The sequence below is a fragment of the Cupressus sempervirens genome, chromosome 5 (genome assembly GCF_028749045.1).
Source record: "Cupressus sempervirens isolate cs-2001-9-10 chromosome 5, ASM2874904v1, whole genome shotgun sequence".
Lineage (NCBI taxonomy): Eukaryota > Viridiplantae > Streptophyta > Pinopsida > Cupressales > Cupressaceae > Cupressus > Cupressus sempervirens.
In genome coordinates this window covers 665,348,422-665,368,190 of record NC_143122.1, presented here as the reverse complement: position 1 = coordinate 665,368,190, position 19,769 = coordinate 665,348,422, and the positions used below count along the sequence as shown (strand labels likewise).

The 19,769-nt window shown below is 34.4% G+C and overlaps 1 long non-coding RNA gene across 1 annotated transcript; it reads right to left on the bottom strand.

Moving 5' to 3' along the window:
• Positions 1-18,161: 18,161 nt before the first annotated feature.
• LOC149557669 (uncharacterized) lies at positions 18,162-18,820 on the bottom strand. Its single transcript, XR_016352407.1, has 2 exons — positions 18,685-18,820; positions 18,162-18,466 (listed from the first exon to the last, which is right to left on the bottom strand). It is a non-coding gene; the product is annotated as an uncharacterized LOC149557669 (long non-coding RNA).
• Positions 18,821-19,769: the final 949 nt, after the last annotated feature.

Below are 19,769 nucleotides of genomic sequence, written 5' to 3'. Positions count from 1 at the left end.
GTGGAAGAGAAAAGCCCTAAACTAGATGTGTGTGGAAGTCAAAATAGAGATCTCAGGAACAATACAAAGATTAAGTATCCTGACTACACTACATGATGCTCTTGCAAAAGAGAAGAAGTGTGCTCTGACAATGGAGATGGTGGACCAAAGTGCGAGAAGGTGTAGAGATGAGTGGAAGGATCAATGGCTACTATAGCAATAAGACCTCCTATTGCACGATCTTGAATGAAGACTGAATTAGCAATGAACTCAACTGTATTCTGTAATCCATTGCGTGTAATCTGAGAAATTGAGAGAAGGTTGGCAGAAAAAGATGGAACATACAATACATCATTAAATATACCATCCTAGATGTCAACTAAACCTTTCCCATAGACTGGTAGGGTAGTGTTATTCCCCATAAGAATATGAGGAATAGGAGAAGCCTCAAGAGTAGAGAAGACACCTTGCGAAGATGTCATATGGTCAGAAGCACCTGAATCTAGTATCCAAGGAACCTATGAAGGAGATGCATTGGAAACTTGTAATGCATGACCATTTCCAAGATCTGATGTAGATGATAAAGATGTGGAAGAAGACTGAAAGGAAAACCCTTGTGAGGTAGAAGAAGATGGAGAAGAAATAGTGTTCTTCTTCTGAAGAGCTTGCAAATATGTAATTTGTTTCTCATAGCCATCAAATCTCTTCTAAAAACAATGTGCCACATCATGAGATCTTTTCCAAAAATAGGAATAGGTAGGAGTCTCAATCTTCTTTTTCTCCTTCTTTTTAGAAGATGATGAACCAGTAGAAGAGGGATCTGATTTCTACTTCAACTTTTTCTCCTGTGTATCCTTAACAAGCAATGCCTGCGACTATGAACCTGAAAGTGAATCCAACTGATTGATCTTGGACTATTCATGAGTTAACCGATCACAAAATATCTCAAATGAAGGCATTATGTGTCTATCACCCAAGGCATCCATAGTGGAGTATAAAGTAAAAGAGAAGATCTGATACTGTCCCCTCAACTTTGAGAGTATCAAAAAGATACACTCATCATCTATCTTGGTTTTTCCACATCCCTACAAAAGTGTACGCAAAGATTTGAATTTCATCAAGAAGTCTTCAATGGTGGGAAAGCTATCAGGTGTCAAAAAAGTCAACTTTACAGCAAGTTGAAGTTCCTAGAACTCATTCACTATGCCAAACAAAGTTTGAAATTTGAGCTAATAAGCCCGTGGAGTGGTCAAACCATCCAATTGAAATAGTAGACTGTCTTAATATTTAGTGCAATCAATCCCATGGCCTCTTCCATTTTATTCCTCTGTTGAAGAACCTCAAAAGGGCATGTAAGAATAGGTTGATTCTCATTCATACATGACCATAAGCCCCTTGACATGAGAAGCCTAGTCATTTGTGTCTTCCAAGTGTGATAGTTGTGTGGTGTGAGATGGGTTACAGATGGATCCACCATTGGGAGAGAAGATAGAAGTAGAAGAGTCTATTCTAAAGTAAATTACAGAAAAGAAAATGCTCCCCCCACTATGTATAAATTGGGCACTCTTTACTTAGTTCAATTATAATAGCCAATTTAGGGCCTATTTCTAAAAGTAGTATTTCTATCCATAGAACTTATAATCTAATTGAAGATCTGGAAAGTACACAAAAAAATATACACTTAAAAAAAAAATAGAACTTGATTATGTGTCTAGATGAGCCCGCACTAAGCATTTGAAGTGGAAAAAATTAAGAATTACAAGTTGCAAAAAATTCAAGAATAGAGATCTCAAACCACCTACACCAATGTGTAGATCATGAAATCCTACCCCAAAAGAAATAAAATTGCTCAAAAAATTGAGTTTGTATGAGGGAGATATCGCTGTTTGAAAATCACCTCTGTAGTTATTTTTTTTGAATCACCACCATCACACCTCTAAAAAATAAAGAAAAAAGTAAAAAAAAATGTTAGATCTGTTATGTCAAACCCTCTTTCTCCTTTTTCACCAAACACTGAAAACTTCTCTTCCTCCTGATTGAAAAAAAAATTACAAACAAACTAGGGTTTGTGTCTCCGAATTGTCGCTTAAAAAAATCCTTCAAACAAGAAGTAGTAGGGAGGCTCTAATACCATGTAGGAGTTGATGAAATCCAACTCCACAGCTCACCAAGGTCACTTGCATGCAAATAGTTTTCTCAAGAGAAATCGAAGGAGTAAGAGCTTGAAGCAAACAATACAAGAGAAAATATTTCACAATAGAAAAATGAAATTGCTATGTGAATGGATGAATTTATAATGAGAGAGAGACTACATATAAAGGCCTCAAGGAAGTTTATAGAACAAGCTTGGAAGGTGGTAGAAGATAAGGTTGATAACTAAGCACACTTTCCACAAAAAGGTGGAACGTCCTAGAAGGGAACAAACTCTCGTGTTGTCAACAACTCACCACTACAACTATTAACTACTAAATATTAAATAAATGCATTTACCTAAGTAAGCTTAAGTAATAGAATAAATAATTAATAATTAATTATCTACTCTAACACTATGTCATCATAGAATGTGTTGAAAGGGGTCATAGGTCATCCTATGACCTCTTTCGACCCATACAAACAATTATAATATGTCCCTAGGGGTCTTAGGATCCCTAGAGACATATGTTGTAATAAAATGTATCAAAAGGGGTCATAGGTCATCTTATAGCCCCTTTCAACTCATATAAATAATTCTAATATGTCCCTAGGGGTCATATGTCATCATGAAATGTGTCAAAAGGGGTCATAGATCATCGTATATCCCATTTTGACTCATATAAACAATTCTAATATGTCCCTAAGGGTCCTAGGGCCCCTAGAAACATATGTTGTAATAAAATGTGTCCCTTTCAACCCATATAAATGATTGCAATATGTCCCTAGGGGTCCTAGGACCCCTACAGACATATGTCATCATGGAATGTGTTGAAAGGGGTCATAGGTCATCCTATAGCCCCTTTCAACCCATATAAATGATTCTAATGTCCCTAGGGGTCCTAGGGGCGCTAGAGACATATGTTGTAATAAAATGTATCAAAAGGGATCATAGTTCATCCTATGACCCTTTTTTACCCATACAAACAATTATAATATGTCCCTAGGGGTCATAGGACCTCCAAAGACATGTTATAATAAAATGTGTTGAAAGGGTTCATAGGTCATCCTATGGCCCCTTTCAACCCATATAGATGATTCTAATATGTCCCTAGGCATCCTACAACCCCTAGAGACATATGTTGTTGTGAAATGTATCAAAAGGGGTCATAAGTCATCCTTTGGCTCCTTTTAACCCATATAAATAATTATAATATGTGAGGCATATGTCATCATGCAATGTGTTGAAACCTTTTGACCCATATAAATGATTGTAATATGTACCTAGGGGTCCTCGGACCCCTAGAGACATATGTCATCATGAAATGTATCGAAAGGTGTCATAGGTTATCCTATGGCCCATATAAATGATTATAAAATGTCCCTAGGGGTCCTAGGATCCCTAAAGACATATGTTATCATGGAATGTGTCGAAAGGGGTCATAGGTCATCCTATGGCCTCTTTCGACCCATATAAATAATTTTAATATGTCCCTAGGGTTCCTAAGACCCCTAGAGACATATGTCGTCATGAAATCTGTCGAAAGGGGTCATAGATCATCCTATGGCCCCTTTCAACCCATATAAAAAATTCTAATATGTCCCTAGGGGTCCTAGGGCTCCTAAAGACATATGTTGTCATGAAAATGTGTCGAAAGGGGTCATAGGTCATCCTATGGCCCCTTTCGTCCCATATAAATGATTCTAATGTGTCCCTAGGGGTCCTAGGACCCCTAGCGACATATGTCATCATGGAATGCGTCAAAAGGGCCATATAAATTATTTTAATATGTTCCTAGGGGTCCTGGACCCTTAGCAACATATGTCATCATGGAATGTGTCAAAAGGGGTCATAGGTCATCTTATGGCCCATTTCGACCCAGATAAACAATTTTAATATGTCCCTAGGAGTGCTAGGGACCCTAGAGACATATGTTGTAATAAAATGTGTCAAAAAAGGTCCCATTTCAATCCATATAAACAATTATAATATGTCCTTAGGGGTCCTAGGACCCCTAGAGACATATGTCATCATGAAATGTGTCGAAAGGGGTCATAGGTCATCCTATGGCCCCTTTTGACCCATATAAATAATTATAATATGTCCCTAGGGGTACTAGGACCCGTAGAGACATATTTCATCATGGAATGTGTCAAAAGGGGTCATAGGTCATCCTATGGCCCCTTTCAACCCATATAAATGATTATAATATGTCCCTAGGGGTCCTAGGACCCCTAGAGACATATGTTGTAATAAAATGTATCGAAAGGGGTCATAGATCATCCTATGGCCCCTTTCAACCCATATAAACCATTATAATATGTCCTTAGGGGTCCTAGGACCCCTAGAGACATATGTCATCATGAAATGTGTCGAAAGGGGTCATAGGTCATCCTATGGCTCTTTTTGACCCATATAAATGATTGTAATATGTCCTTAAGAGTCCTAGGACCCCTAGAGACATATGTCGCCATGGAATGTGTCGAAAGGGGTCATAGGTCATCTTTTGACCCATATAAATGACTGTAATATGTCCTTAGGGGTCCTAGTACTGCTAGAGACATATGTCATCATGGAATGTGTCGAAAGGGGTCATAGGTCATCCTATGGCCCCTTTCGAACCATATAAACTATTGTAATATGTCCCTAGTGGTCCTAAGACCCCTAGAGTCATATGTCATCATGGAATGTGTCGAAAGGGGTCATAGGTCATCTTATGGCCCCTTTCGATCCATATAAATGATTTTAATATGTCCTTAGGGGTCCTAGTACCCTTAGAGACATATGTTATCATGGAATGTGTCAAAAGGTGTCATAGGTCATAGGTCATCCTATGGCCCCTTTCAACCCATATAAATGATTCTAATATGTCCCTAAGGGTCCTAGGACCCCTAGAAACATATGTTGTCATGGAATGTGTCAAAAGGGGTCATAGGTCATCCTATAGCCCTTTTTGACCCATATAAATGATTGTAATATGTCCCTAGGGGTCCTAGCACCCCTAGAGACATATATCATCATGGAATGTGTCAAAAGGGGTCATAGGTCATCCTATGGCCCCTTTCGACCCATATAAATGATTGTAATATGTCCTTAGGAGTCCTAGGACTCCTAGAGATATATGTTGTCATGGAATGTGTTGAAAGGTGTCATAGGTCATCCTATGCCCCCTTTCAACCTGTATAAATGATTGCAATATGTCCCTAGGGGTCCTAGGACCCCTAGAGATATATGTCATCATGGAATGTGTTTAAAAGGGTCATAGGTCATTCTATGGCCCCTTTCAACCCATATAAATGATTGTAATATGTCTCTATGGGTCCTAGGGCCCCTAGAGACATATGTCATCATGGAATGTGTCGAAAGGGGTCATAGGTCATCCTATGGCCCCTTTCAACCTATATAAACAATTGTAATATGTCCTTAGGGGTCCTAGGACTCCTAGAGACATATGTGGTAATAAAATGTGTCGAAAGGGGTCATAAGTCATCTTGTGGCCCCTTTCAACCCATATAAACAATTCTAATATGTCCCTAGGGTTCCTAGGTCCCTTAGAGACATTTTTTCATGGAATGTGTCAAAAGGTGTCATAGGTCATCCTATGGCCCCTTTCAACCCATATAAATGATTGTAATATATCTCTAGGGATCCTAGAGACATATGTCGTTATGGAATGTACCTATGACCCCTTTTGACCTATATAAATGATTGTAATATGTCCCTAGGGGTCCTAGGGCTCCTAGAGACATGTCGTCATTGAATGTGTCCTCGACCCATATAAATGATTGTAATATGTCCTTAGAGGTCCTAGGAACCCTAGAGACATATGTCGTCATGAAACTTTGAAACTATTGATCTTGGCATAGAATGGTTAGTGCCATTAGCTCTAGTTGGGTAGGTGTACCCTAGTGACACCCTTGTTTCAACCTTGGAAACCCTCCATCCTCCATAGCCACCCCATATCGAGGAGTGTCCAAGGTGCTCTAAGTGCATTTCAAGATCAATCTTTTGAGGGTCATAACTTGGAGCTCATAAGGGCTATCAATGAATCATCAAATGCTACAATATGGTGATGTTGAGGCCTAAAATAACCTACCTCATTTTTGAGAGATCACATTCTGTTTGGATTCAACATAGCAATCTCGCTCGATGCCAAAACTCACAGTGTGCCTTAGTTCATAGGAGCACCATAGCGTAACTCTAAAATTGCTAATCTTGGCATCGAATCATCAGTGTTATTAGCTTTGGATGGGTAGGTGAACCCTAGTGATAACCTTCTCCCAACCACAGAGACCCTTCATCATCCATGACCACCCCATATCAAAGAGTCTCCAAGGTGGTCTAAGTGTGTTTTGAGGTCGATCTTGTGAGGGTCGTAACTTAGAGCTCATGAGGGCTATTAATGAACCGTCAAATGCTACAAGATGGTGATGTTGAGGCCTAAAATAACCTATCTCAATTTTGAGAGATTATCTTCTATTTGGATTCGACGCATCAATCTCGCTCGATGCCAAAACTCACAATGTGCCTCAGTTCATAGGTTCACCATAGCATAACTTTAAAACTGCTGATCTTGGTATCAAATCATTAGTGTCATTAGCTTTGGATGGGTAGGTGAACCCTAGTGACACCCTTTTATTGATGCTAGAGACCATCCATCATCCACAACAACCCCATACCAAGGAGTCTCCAAGGTGCTCTAAGTGCATTTCGAGGTCAATCTTTCGAGGGTCTTAACTTAGATCTTGTGAGGGCTATCGAGGAACTGTTGAATTCTATAGGACAATGATGCTGAGGCGTAAACTAACCTATCTCATTTTTGAGAGATCACATTCTATTTGGATTCAGCACAACGATCTCGCTCGATGCTAAAAATTTGTAGTGTGCCTCAGTTCATAGGTGCACCACAACCTAACTTTGAAACTATTGATCTTGGCATCAAATCGTCAGAGCCATTAGCTCTAGATGGGTGGGTGAACCCTAGTAACACCCTTGTTTTGGTCAAGGATACCTTTCATCATTTGCAGCCACCCCGTACCAAGGAGTCTCCAAGGTGCTCTAAGTGCATTTTGAGGTCGATCTTTTGAGGGTCGTAACTCAGAGCTCATGAGGTATATCGATGAATCATTAAATGCTATAGAATGGTGATTCCAAGGCCTAAAATAGCCTATCTCATTTTTAAGAGATCACCCTCCATTTGGATTCGGTGCATCGATCTTGCTCGATGCCAAAACTCACAGTGTGCCTTAGTTCATAGGTGCACCACAACATAACTTTGAAATTGTTGATCTTGGTATCAAATTGTTAGTACCATTAGCTCCATATGGGTGGGTGAACCCTAGTGACAACCTTTTTCTAACCACAGAGACCCTCCATCGTCCACAACCACCTCGTACTGAGGAGTCTCCAAGGTGCTCTAAGTGCATTTCAAGGTCGATCTTTCGAGGGTCGTAACTCAAAGCTCGTGAGGGCTATCGATGAACCATTGAATGCTATAGGATGATGATTCCAATACCTAAAATAACCTATCTCATTTTTGAGAGATCACATTCCATTTAGATTTGACACAGTGATCTCACTCAATGCCAAAACTTGCAATGTGCCTGAGTTCATAAGTGTACCATACCGTAACTTTGAAATCATTGATCTCAACATCGAATCATCAAGGCCATTAGCTCTAAATGGGTGGGTGAACCCTAGTGACACCCTTGTTCTAGTCGCGGAGACCATCCATTGTTTGTGGCCGCCCCATACCAAGGAGACTCCAAGGTGCTCTAAGTGCATTTCGAGGTCGATCTTTCGAGGGCTGTAACTAGGAGCTTGTGAGGGCTATCAATGAACTGTCGAATGCTATAGGAAAATGAGCTATAACTTTTTCTTTCAAAGTGAAAATGAGTGCAAAGAGTTAGTTAGGGATTTGAGCATGACCATACAAGGTTGGAAACACCTATATAAGGTGTGAAATGATAACATGCATTAATGAAGCCAGTTTTGTTAAGTGGATCAGTATGGGTAAACTGATCAATGTGAGAAATTTATAGATGTTATTCATATTGATATGGTATTGGGGAACCAAGTTAAAAAGGTTTGATCCAATCTAGTCTCTTAAGTTGGGATATTTTGAGGTTATGTTGAAATTGAAAAGTTGTAGTATGAGGATAGTAACAAAGTGAAGTGCTAACTATCAAAGATTATGAGTCTAAGAATGAGTTTGTGGTTGGGAATAGAATCCATGGTTGAGGAGTGGAGTCCTTAAGTGTTTTGAGATTAGATTTGAAGCCAAGAGTTAGTTTCAAGGTTGAAGGTGGAGTTTAAAATCAGATTTGGGGTTATGTGAACCTTGTGTAAGAGGTTAACAAGTGTGTTTATGTCATGATAACACTTCAAATTAAAAATTGCATCCAAATTTGATAATAAATGTTGTTAAAATATTATTAAAAAATTATTGCATTTGAATCAAATATAACAAACATAATCAAAATTAATGATATTCCATAAATGTGAACAATACACATGATCCACGATAAATTGAACAATACTAAATACTAAATTAATATGTATATCATAGTGCACATAAATGACAAAAATATATATCAAAATACATGTATCCATATACAAATTACACAAATATATATCAAAGATCATGTATCCATAGACAAAGTACACAAATATATATCAAAATACATAGATCCATATACAAAATGTGGCTGATCATGCCATCAGAATCTGTATAATATCAATGTTTCTGTAAACAATGTGGCATATGCCATCTCAAAATGTCTCATGACACATCATACAACAACTATACTATCCTAGGGTGCTAGTGGATGATCAAAATGCAGCCTCTTCACTGCACTAGGTGGATCAAATGCCTCCTACATAAACAAAAAAGGAAAACCCAAAGTTAGACTACTAAATTTATATGATTCTTTGTATCTAACATTGAATTACTCAAATGCATAATGATCTTTTTTATATAATAGATTTATACTATTAAACATTCATAATAAATACCTCTCTCATCAACCTCCTGCACCGATCAGGAGTCCTCTCATATGCTGTCGGCAATGCTTGTACCTCGTTGATTGTGGGCTATGTATGTTCAAATATGTTTGTTAGATGAATCTATAACTTAAACTATAACATTATAATTCATAGCATGATAAAATTATAACATATTTAATCATGAATTCAAACTACAACTTACTAGCATAGGCACCTCCTTAGGATAGAGTGGTTGCATCATCAAATCTACAAAACTCTCTTATCGAACCTTGTGTGCACTAGGAGTCTCCTATGAGATACAAAATAGTAGTTGTTAATATCATGGAAATCAATTTTGAATTTATTCATGAAGATAAGAAAAATAAAAAATAAATGATACTTATACATACAATGGGGCTCTAGGTGCAAATGGAAATGCCTGAGTGTCTACGATGCAAAATCTATATGGGCTCATCGCTAGTAGCTATGCCCTATATACAATAAAGAATGTAATTAAATTTTATCACCACAAACATTTTACAAGAATGCATCAATATTTAATCAAATAGAAAGAACCTAATTACCTTTTCTTTGTCAATGGGTGTTAGTTCATCCCCCGCACTTTTTCCCCCATGGACAGGTGGTACCTACAAGATAAAAGAAAGATTAGCAACCATATATGCTACAATATCAAATAGAAAAAACAATGAGAACACAACATAATATACCATAGATGTCTCAAGGCCAAATGAAGTAGCTGAGAGTGTGGCATCATCAACCTGTCTGAGCTCCTCCTCGGTTATCAACTAAACATGAATGAAGATCACATGTACATGTATAAGTCAGTATGGCTTAAAAATTAAAATTAATCCATTATAAAAATTAACTTTAAATCACATATGTCATAACAAAAAAGTCTATACATGTACTGACACAGGAGTCCATGCCTCTACATTCCTCTCCTCTCTCGCATTAGGGTCTGTAGCCTCTGCATGTGTGTCTGGCGTATCCTCGTCTAATAAAAAATGATACTCAAGAAGATCACCTACGAGACCAAGGCAAATATTCTTACACATAATGCAAGTGTGAGGCACACAAACGTGTGATGAGCTAGCCAATGATGAATTGGCACTCTCATCATCAACACAGGGAGGCAGGACTAACCTAGCCTAAGATATCAATAGGCTACTCAGGCTATGAATGGTTTTAATTGGTCTAAGACCTAGCCTCTTCCATAATATCAGGATGCTACACTCGAGGGGGGGAGGGGGGAGATGTCAATAGGGGGGGGGGACAATAGTGCCAACTTTCTTCCACTAGGAAGAGGGTCTATCCTGAGGAGCTCCTAGTCCTACACCCATGTTGGGCTTCATGCTCCAATAGTTCACTTTGAGTTTCAACACAAATTTTGCATATAATTTTTTAAGAAAATAAAATGGCACCTCTAAATTTCTATGTGGAGGGATATCAAAAACCATCCACCAACGATCCCAAAAGTTTGCACATATGGTGTCATTTGTGCACCATTTAATCGATAGTTTGGGTTTTTTTTTGTCGACTGGTACACCAATTTTTGGGTTCACAAAAAGGCTAGCCAAATCCTCTTTGGTTATATTGAGGGTCGCAACCTCATCATACTCCAAGCCATCATCAAACATCTCATGAATTTCGTCACGCCAATGAGGAGCGGCATTTTGTTGGTTGGTAAGGGTTTCAATGTTATCCACTATGGTGTTTAACGTGGATAACATAGGAGCCAATGTGGGTACATTATTATATGTTCTTTGCAAAGTCCTCAATTGGGTGAGATTTTTAGTTATCAAATCTTCGATTCGAAGAGGGTTTTGAGGGGTTAAAGGATCATTTGGTGGATGATTTTGTGGGGCCACTGGATCATTTGGTGGGGGTTTACGAGGAATATTATTCCTTTTCTCAGTGTCATCATTTTGATCGGCCATTCCTATTAATTTACAAAACATAATTTATATCAAAAAAACCTTAATTTTAACAATTTCTATCAAAAAAATCCTAAATTCAACTAAAACTAACAAATTCATTATAAAATTTATATTGAAATTGATTAAAAAACAAAAAATCTTACCTTATATCAGATACACGATTTTAAACTCGATACCTGAAACCCTGCGCACGAAAATCTCACTATGATAACACCCTGTGGGTTGTCTTTTTTTTATAAACACTGATAGATATTGGGTATCCAATATAATATCAGATATCTGATATAATATTGAATATCCAATTTTTTCCACATCAACCCCACATCAACTCGCGGGTTGTCTTTTTTGAAACAACCTGCGGGTCAAAAATAACATATTAGTAATTGTTACTATTATATTATATTATATTGTATTATATTATACTACTATATTATATTATACTATACTATTATATTATACTATACTATTATATTATATTATAATATAATATTATGTTATATTATACTATACTATTATATTATACTCATATTAATATTTGTGAATGATTTTCAAAATATAAAAATATTAATCTTCATAAATAATATAATATATATTTATAATTTTATAATTATATAACATAATAACTAATTTATTATTTCATATTACTTTATATATATTTCATACTATATATTTTTAAGTATTTAATATCGAGTATCCGATATCAAATCAAATATCCAATAAGGGTTGGGCCTTACTTTCTAGGTTTGGTACTTAGGTGAAAAAAAGTTAAGAGTGATTTTGAAATGCTTTTAGACGTTTTCAAACTCTATTTTTTTTTATATCGCCACTTTTTGGCTCACTGTGATCCTCCACATACCCTTTTCCTTTTTGAAATCTTATCCTCTCCTCTTCTTTTTCCTCTCTAAAATAAACTCTCCTCCTTTAGACATATCTTAATTTCAATTAGTCATGTCTATCTATTAAATGTCTCTTAACCATTCTTTAGATTTACTTAATTTATATTATTTATTTATTACTTATTTTTGTTTATTATTATTATTTATTATTAAAGTCTATTTAGAAATTGAACATACTTTCTACAATGCAGTCTCTTGTATTTAATTTTATTTCTTTATTTATTCATTGTAATTTTATTATTTTTCTAATTATTAAAATACCATTATACATATACATACACATACACATACACATACACATACACATACATATATATGTGTGTGTGTGTGTGTGTGTGTGTGTGTGTGTGTGTGTGTAGGTAAAAGTGGCATGCCACCATCAAAATTCATCATACTAAATATTATTTTATTGACAATATAAATTAAATAATATTATTTCCTATTTTTTATATTTTAGTATTAATTTAAATATGATTTTATTATCATTATTTATTTATAACATTGTGTTATCTAATTATTATTAAAATTATATCTTAAAATGCCTTCCTCAAATTACTTGTCCTCCAACAATTAAATAATTTCTTCTATTGAGTTGAAATATATATTTCTTTTAGTCCAAATTCTTAGGTTGTTATCATGGATATGTTTGAACTATTTCAAAAAATCACAACACTTCATAATTAAAATCTTTTTGAAATATTTCAATAATTTAAAATTACAACATTTTTGAAGAGTCACAAATATTCATAATTATAACCCTTTTGAAGGTTCACATCCTTTCAATATCATTGATCCCTTTTCAGAAAGTCACTTCCTTATTTTTTTCATTTTATTTTCCTCTTCCATTTTTCCTTTTGAACTCCTATCTTCTCCTCTTCTTTTTCCTCCTCCCTAAAATAATCGCTCTTCCCTTTTATATCTTAATTTCAAGGAGTCATGTCTATCTATAAAATATCTCTTGATAATTCATTAGATATAGTTAATTTATATTTTCTATGTTATATTATTTATATACTTACTTATTTGTGTTTAATATTATTTATTATTAAATTCTGTTAAAAAATTTAACATACTTTCTACAATATAGTCTCTTGTATTTAATTAGATTAATTAATTTATTCATTGCAATTTTATTATTTTCTAATTATTAAAATATCATACTAAATATTGTTTTATTGATCATATAAATTAAATAATTATTTCTTGTTTTTTATATTTTAGTATTAATTTTAATATGACTTTATTATCATTATTTATTTATAACATTGTATTATCTAATTATTATTAACTTTATATCTTAAAATGGGGATATGACAATGTACATACATACAATTACATGTTTTCAATTTAGACATATATAGATTCAAATATAAAAAAAATGTTAGAATTTTATATAGGTGATCACTATTATTAAAAATATTAGTCCCAACGATTTTGTAAGAAAATGATTTTGAGTTCTTTTCATATTTATTAGTTGTTGTGTCTCAAAATTGTTATCAAACCCCTACAATGCAAAAAGACATCCATTCTAATGTATGATGGGCATTAATGTCTTGGTGCATCATAGGGGTTACATAGTTTATTTACTTAATTCCTATAGAAAACGTATTTTTGTTACTATCAATATGGAAAAATGCCACATTTGTATACCTTTTACTTGACTAAATTTTGTCATACACATATTAAATATTTATATATTTTAAAATGAAAATTATGATTTTATTTTTGGTTATACACAATGCTTATATTGTATCTAGAAGTGCTTTCAATTATTACCTTTAATACATCTAATTTTAATTCTCAAGTGAAAAGATAGTCCCTTTATATTTGTAAGGTCTTTACTAAAGGGGCAATGTTGTTGGGATATGAAGCCCAACGATCATTGTGATTGTTTAGCTTTTGTGTCTCTTCTCTTGAAGTTTGAATGTTAATGTATAAATAGATATAGATCGTCATGTACTAGTTGTATCGAATATTTTCATAATAAAGATTTCCCTGCTAGAGTGTGGATGTAGGCAAGTTTTGTTGAACCATGATAAATACTTGTGTATTATGTTCATTCTTCTTTATTTACTATTTTATTTCATTTCTCTTCTTGTTTAATATTTACAAGTGGTATTAGAGTCATGGTAAGGATAGAGCAGAGATCAAAGAAGGTGAAATTGATTATGCAATCAACAAATTTCTTGAGAATTTAGAAAGAGATGTTGTGTATGTGAAAGTAAGAAAGGAATGTAGTGCATGTAGGTGGAATGGTTGGAAAAAAGAAGATTTAAAGAAGGGGCAAAAATATGGGATTATTTCCTTTCTTAGTGTTGATGCAACTATGACATTTATTCAGAAGAATAGCTAGCCTCTTAAGACAATTTTCTAACTTATTTTCCCTATGCTAAAGGGGGAGATAGTTTCTAGTTTTATGAATAATGAAGGTTCAAAGATTTTTCATTAGAGTCTCAGGTCAAAATTGATATGGAGTTTACCTCTCAAGTTGATGGGGATGTAGCTTGCAAACATGATGCAAGGCATATGCAATTGATGGAGACCAAAGGGAGATAACTATATATCGGCCAAAGAGAAGTTCAAGAAGTCCAAATTACTACTCATCAACAAGAAGAAGAGGAACATAATCTATCAATTTTGTCTTCTAAAAAAGGAAGATCTCAAAGTGAGCTAGGTGAAGGATCTCACAAGATATTGGTAAGTGAGAGGTTTAGTATTCCTTCACATGCAGAAGATAATGATTTTACCAAGAATTTTGATGGATGCTCTATAGTGATGCATGACACATCAAGATGGGAAGAGGATGATCAAATCTACAACTAGGTGAATGGGCAGATGTATAGACACCTGAGTGAACATGAAATGGGAAAGAGTGTTGTTGAGACATTTGATAACCACTAGCTTGAGGAAGTCATAAAGTCAAAGCCAGTGATGGAGAGTTATGAGAATTATTACAATAATATTGACTGTGCAGAAGCCTATCAACCATCCATGGAGGATTGTGTGCATGCTTTCAAAACAATTAGAGGCAATGAACATATTTTGGTAAAGTTGGGGGTCACAAGCTTTGATCGTTGCTTGTATAGTAGTCTCCTACATGGAGAACACCTTTGGGAGAATGCAGGGGGATCACACCCTCTACAGCAAGGCCATACAATACAACAATGATGTCTTTTATATGTCCAAACAACAAAACAATGATGAGCTAGGTGAAATTACTATTGATAAGGATTTTGCAATGAATGCTATTGGTTTTGAGGCAAAGTTGATGATTCCAACATTGCTAAGATTTGAAAAAGGGAAGAGGAAAATTGCAGAAAAAGAATCAGTTGGATTCATCTTGGATGGAGTATATTTTAGCTTTGTAGGTTAGATACAACAATGGAGAGTTGGGAACAATGTCAAACTTAAATTGGGTTTTGATGGAGAATTTATAAATTTTGATGATTTTGACCATAGTCATGGCAATACTTGTTACATATGTCTCTTACTTGGCATAGAAGAGGGAATGATCAAGTCTATAAAGATGCTCAAATAGCTTCCATTGTAATAGGAGGGGAAATGTGTGTTGTAACAATCCATATTTGACTGATTAGATAGTTATGTCAAGGTCATCAAAAACTTCCCAAAGATACAAATAATGTGAATTTATATGCTAACTTCCAACAAAGAAATACTCCTCATGGTGTGCAAGTTATTGAATTTGATAATTGTGGCATGTGAGGGTATGGAAGAGCATTATTTTCTCCAGTTATTGTATCTTCTATTATCCACAAGATGATTTTATTTATTCATCATAAAATCATAAGGAGGGTAACTATAGGTCTAGTTGGTAATCTCAACATGGTGGAGCCTAATAAGGAGTATGAGAAAGAAAATAAAATAAATAATTCAAGTACATTAGAGGAGCCCTCTATTCCATATATTTTTTGGTGTGAACATTGATGGAGTCAGATCCAAATTCCTCATTTAAGGACACATGAATAATTTTTGGAGAAGATATTTATAATTCTAATCAAATGTGGAGAAGATTCATCTGTCATGTGCTAGAACAAGGTCTGGCAACTTTTTGAGATCTTCTCAAGGCCTCATTCTTCTTTGAGATTCAAAATTGAGATGCAGGGAATGCTTGTGCATGACTAAGTGGTTGTACTTCAGGGGGAAGATTGTTGGGATATGATGGCCAATGGTCATTGTAACGGTTAAACTTTTGTGGATCTTCACTTGAAGGTTGAATGTTAATGTATAAATAGATATAGACTGTCATGTACTAGTTGTATCACATTTTTGCATAATAGATATTTCCCTACTAGAGTGTGGACATAGGCAAGTTTTGTCGAACTGCAATAAATACTTGTGTATTGTGTTCATTCTTGTTTGTTTACTCTTTCATTTCATTTCTTTACTTGTTTAATAATTACAAATGCAATACCACATGGGTTCATATTGAGGGATTTAAATTGGGCAAAAATGGGGTAATATATTGACTAAATAAGGGAGATGGGGTTTTTCTTTTAAGTTTTTTATTCCAGGGGGCAAGGAGGGGGTTTAGATAGGAAAAAGGGTACGAGTGATATTTGAGGGGTGAAAAAAGGGAGGTTGGGGCAACCTCTTTTGACAATAGGAAATTTTTTTAGTATGTCATGACCACATGATACAAGTTCACTAAGTGAAGCCCCTAAGTTAATATCAATGTAGCCCTTATTAACTTGCACCCACCCTTCTTTATTATATCTATTAAAAAATTAATTATATATATGAAACACATAATGGTGAAAATTCCATGTCTATTATGTTTTTCTTATTTTGTGAGTCTACTAAACTTACAATGTCCTAAATGAAATAACTAGTTTACAACTAACATGTTCTTCCATGAGCTTAGCTTATGATATCATCATATCTAGCTACCATTATCACTTGAACATTCATTGTAAGTCTAAAAATCTTATATTTATGTAGAATGAATTCATGAGGATAAACATCACATTAGTATTTATTCAAACACAAATTTGAACCCTAATTTTTTTTTAACTCAAATTCAACTAAATTATGCTAGCTACTTTTTAATCCAAACTAACCCAGATTTGTATTGATATTTCAATAAAATTTAATAATTACATATTCATTTGAAAAGATAAAGGATGACATATAATATATTACATCGATCAAATTTGAAATTTAAGAAATAGATAAAAGGAAATATAGCAAGATCATTCGAGCATTATATCAATACACGACTTAGGTTCCATTACATGTTTGCATACTATTTCAGCTCATATGTTTCAAATTGAAAAAATTAATATAACTTAATAACTTAAGATTTCATTGAGAGAGAACACTCATTATAAATCAATAGATTCCATAACACTCAACCTTCAATCTTTTTTAAAAAAATTAAACAATAAACAATAAAAAAATCAATGTTAATAACTAATTTCTACCAATTCAATTTCACAAATATAAATTTTAAGATTGTACTAATTATATTCTACATACGCAAAGATGAAAGTTGTAAGAGTGTATCTTAATTTGAGCATACTATCTTTGATGCTTATGTAAGCAATGATCCCTCATTTACAAAACTGCAATATCTGTTTCATCTTTCTTTTATTTCTTTCATTTTATTTTGTTTTGATAAACATGCATTGGAATTCCTTTAAAGTTTTAACTTGACTTGAATTAATGCTTAATCAACATATTTCAACTAAAAGTCACTCAACTTAGAAATCACTTTAACTCAATTCAATGTAAAGGCTATGATAGAAGTCCAAGAAACAACATTTGGATGAACAATAGATATTACTTTTAGGATTGCAATATGAATCTCAATCTTGAATACCTATGCAAATTCGGTTGACAATGTTTCATTGATTTTGATAAATACTGAAACCACCTAAAAATTTGAGATGAAGGCTATACTACATTTTAAAAAACAAAAAAAATTGTAGTTCAGATATAGGCCGAGTAAAGCATTGGTATAGCCAAGTGGCCACAAAACATTTATCACTTTCTATTGGTAAAGCACTATGACGGTGTATATGTCTTAGTATATCTGTAAGTAGTTTGGATGCCATACAACCCAGGTGTTATATCTTGATATGCTAAAAGTGCTTTCTATCTTCACTTGATAGATTGACAGGTACCATGCCAAGAGAGTCTTCTAGCACAAAAATATAGATTATATTTCATCTGTCAATTTGGAAGGACCAGTACAACTGAAAGAGATGCTACTCATAAGCACCACATCTCTCAAAAAGAAAAGAAACCACCTACATTATAAAATCTTATAAAAAATGATTGGGAAACAATTATCCCAGAAACATGCAAGTTGAAAACCCTCTTTTCAGTTCAATAGCCTCATCTTTTTGCCAGGCCCATATGTTCTTTTCACTGAGGGAGACTTATTATGCCCGGGTGAAGGTTTCCATGAGTGAGACCAGCTAAAATGGTCATCCTCTATGGAAAATATCCACTCTTTTCCTGGATCAGCACTTCCTTTGCAAGATAAGCATAAGAATCTGCAGGTTTAGTTTCTATACAAACTTTAGAAAACCAACAAAACCAATATGCTAATATAGTAGCTTTTAGCTTTTAGAGTAGATTATATAGAATTTTGTTATGAGAGCTTTCAGATCAAACTTTATGATCCATATTCATTGGAAGAAGCAGAATGTTATCAAATATAATTCAAAATACCCAGATGATTAAAAGAAGCAGAATGTTATTAAATATTTACCTGGGAGAATTAGACGCCGTTAAAAACTCTGATTGAATTTGTTCCGCTGAGGAAGAGTAGGAAGAATCAGTGGTGGTAGCCATTAATGTAACCAAGATCTACAGACCCTGAAATAGATGTACAAGTCAAGGCCAAAAATGTAGGAAGTTCAAAGGAAAGATAATGATACAGATAGAGAAAAAGTCAACAAGTATTACGTGTATATAAAGTTCATTAGATATTACTTGTTTTGACCAAAACTATGGGAGGAGATCTTCTCGTTTGTGGAGTTGAGAAGAAGAGAAAACAGTGGGCTATGACGGGGGATCGTCCAAATCAGCTGGAAATTTTGGAGGTGTTGACACCTGCTATACAAGCGGCAGCAAATGGTTTTGTGTTTCTTTTTGCAGTATTAATGTCATTTTCTTCCTCCCATTAATGGGTTGCCTGATGAGTTGGGTTTTTAGCCGTTAACTAATCCCGAAAAGTCTTCGCCTTGATTATCTTCAAACCTTTTTTGGAAGTTCCAATGTTTTGTTGATATTTTGTTGTCTTTTTGGAAGTAGCTATCCTCCCTACAAACCAATTTTCAAAAAATACAAAACATCATGGATTTTTCTAAAATTTTCAGCATTTGATCATCATTCTCTGCATAGTTCGTAATTGAAAACAACAAACAAATTGGGAAAAAATCACTATTTTTTCATGAATCTGGAAAAGAAAAAGTTTGACTTTGTTTTGTCTTTAGTGCATTTTGTCTCGAGATTAGCATGTCCTCTTTTTATTCTCTCACTTCTTTGTTAGGGAGGTTTAGCTCTATGGCATGGTAGTTTAGTAGAGGTAGGAAGTATATGAGCAACAATGCAGTGCATAATCTGGACTAAAGTCGTGCGTTCAACGAAACTTGATTTCTTACGGGCTCATTTAGAGCAATTCAAATTCACCAATAGACCAAAGGCCCATTTCAGTTTTTTTTGAGATGCAATCAACAAAATTATATCTTTCAACTTTTTTTAAAGAGTTTTATTTTAATTTTTCATTGGTATGTTTGAGTGAATGAAATAATTAATTATAAATAATGTCCATATAAGAGATAGAAAATAAGA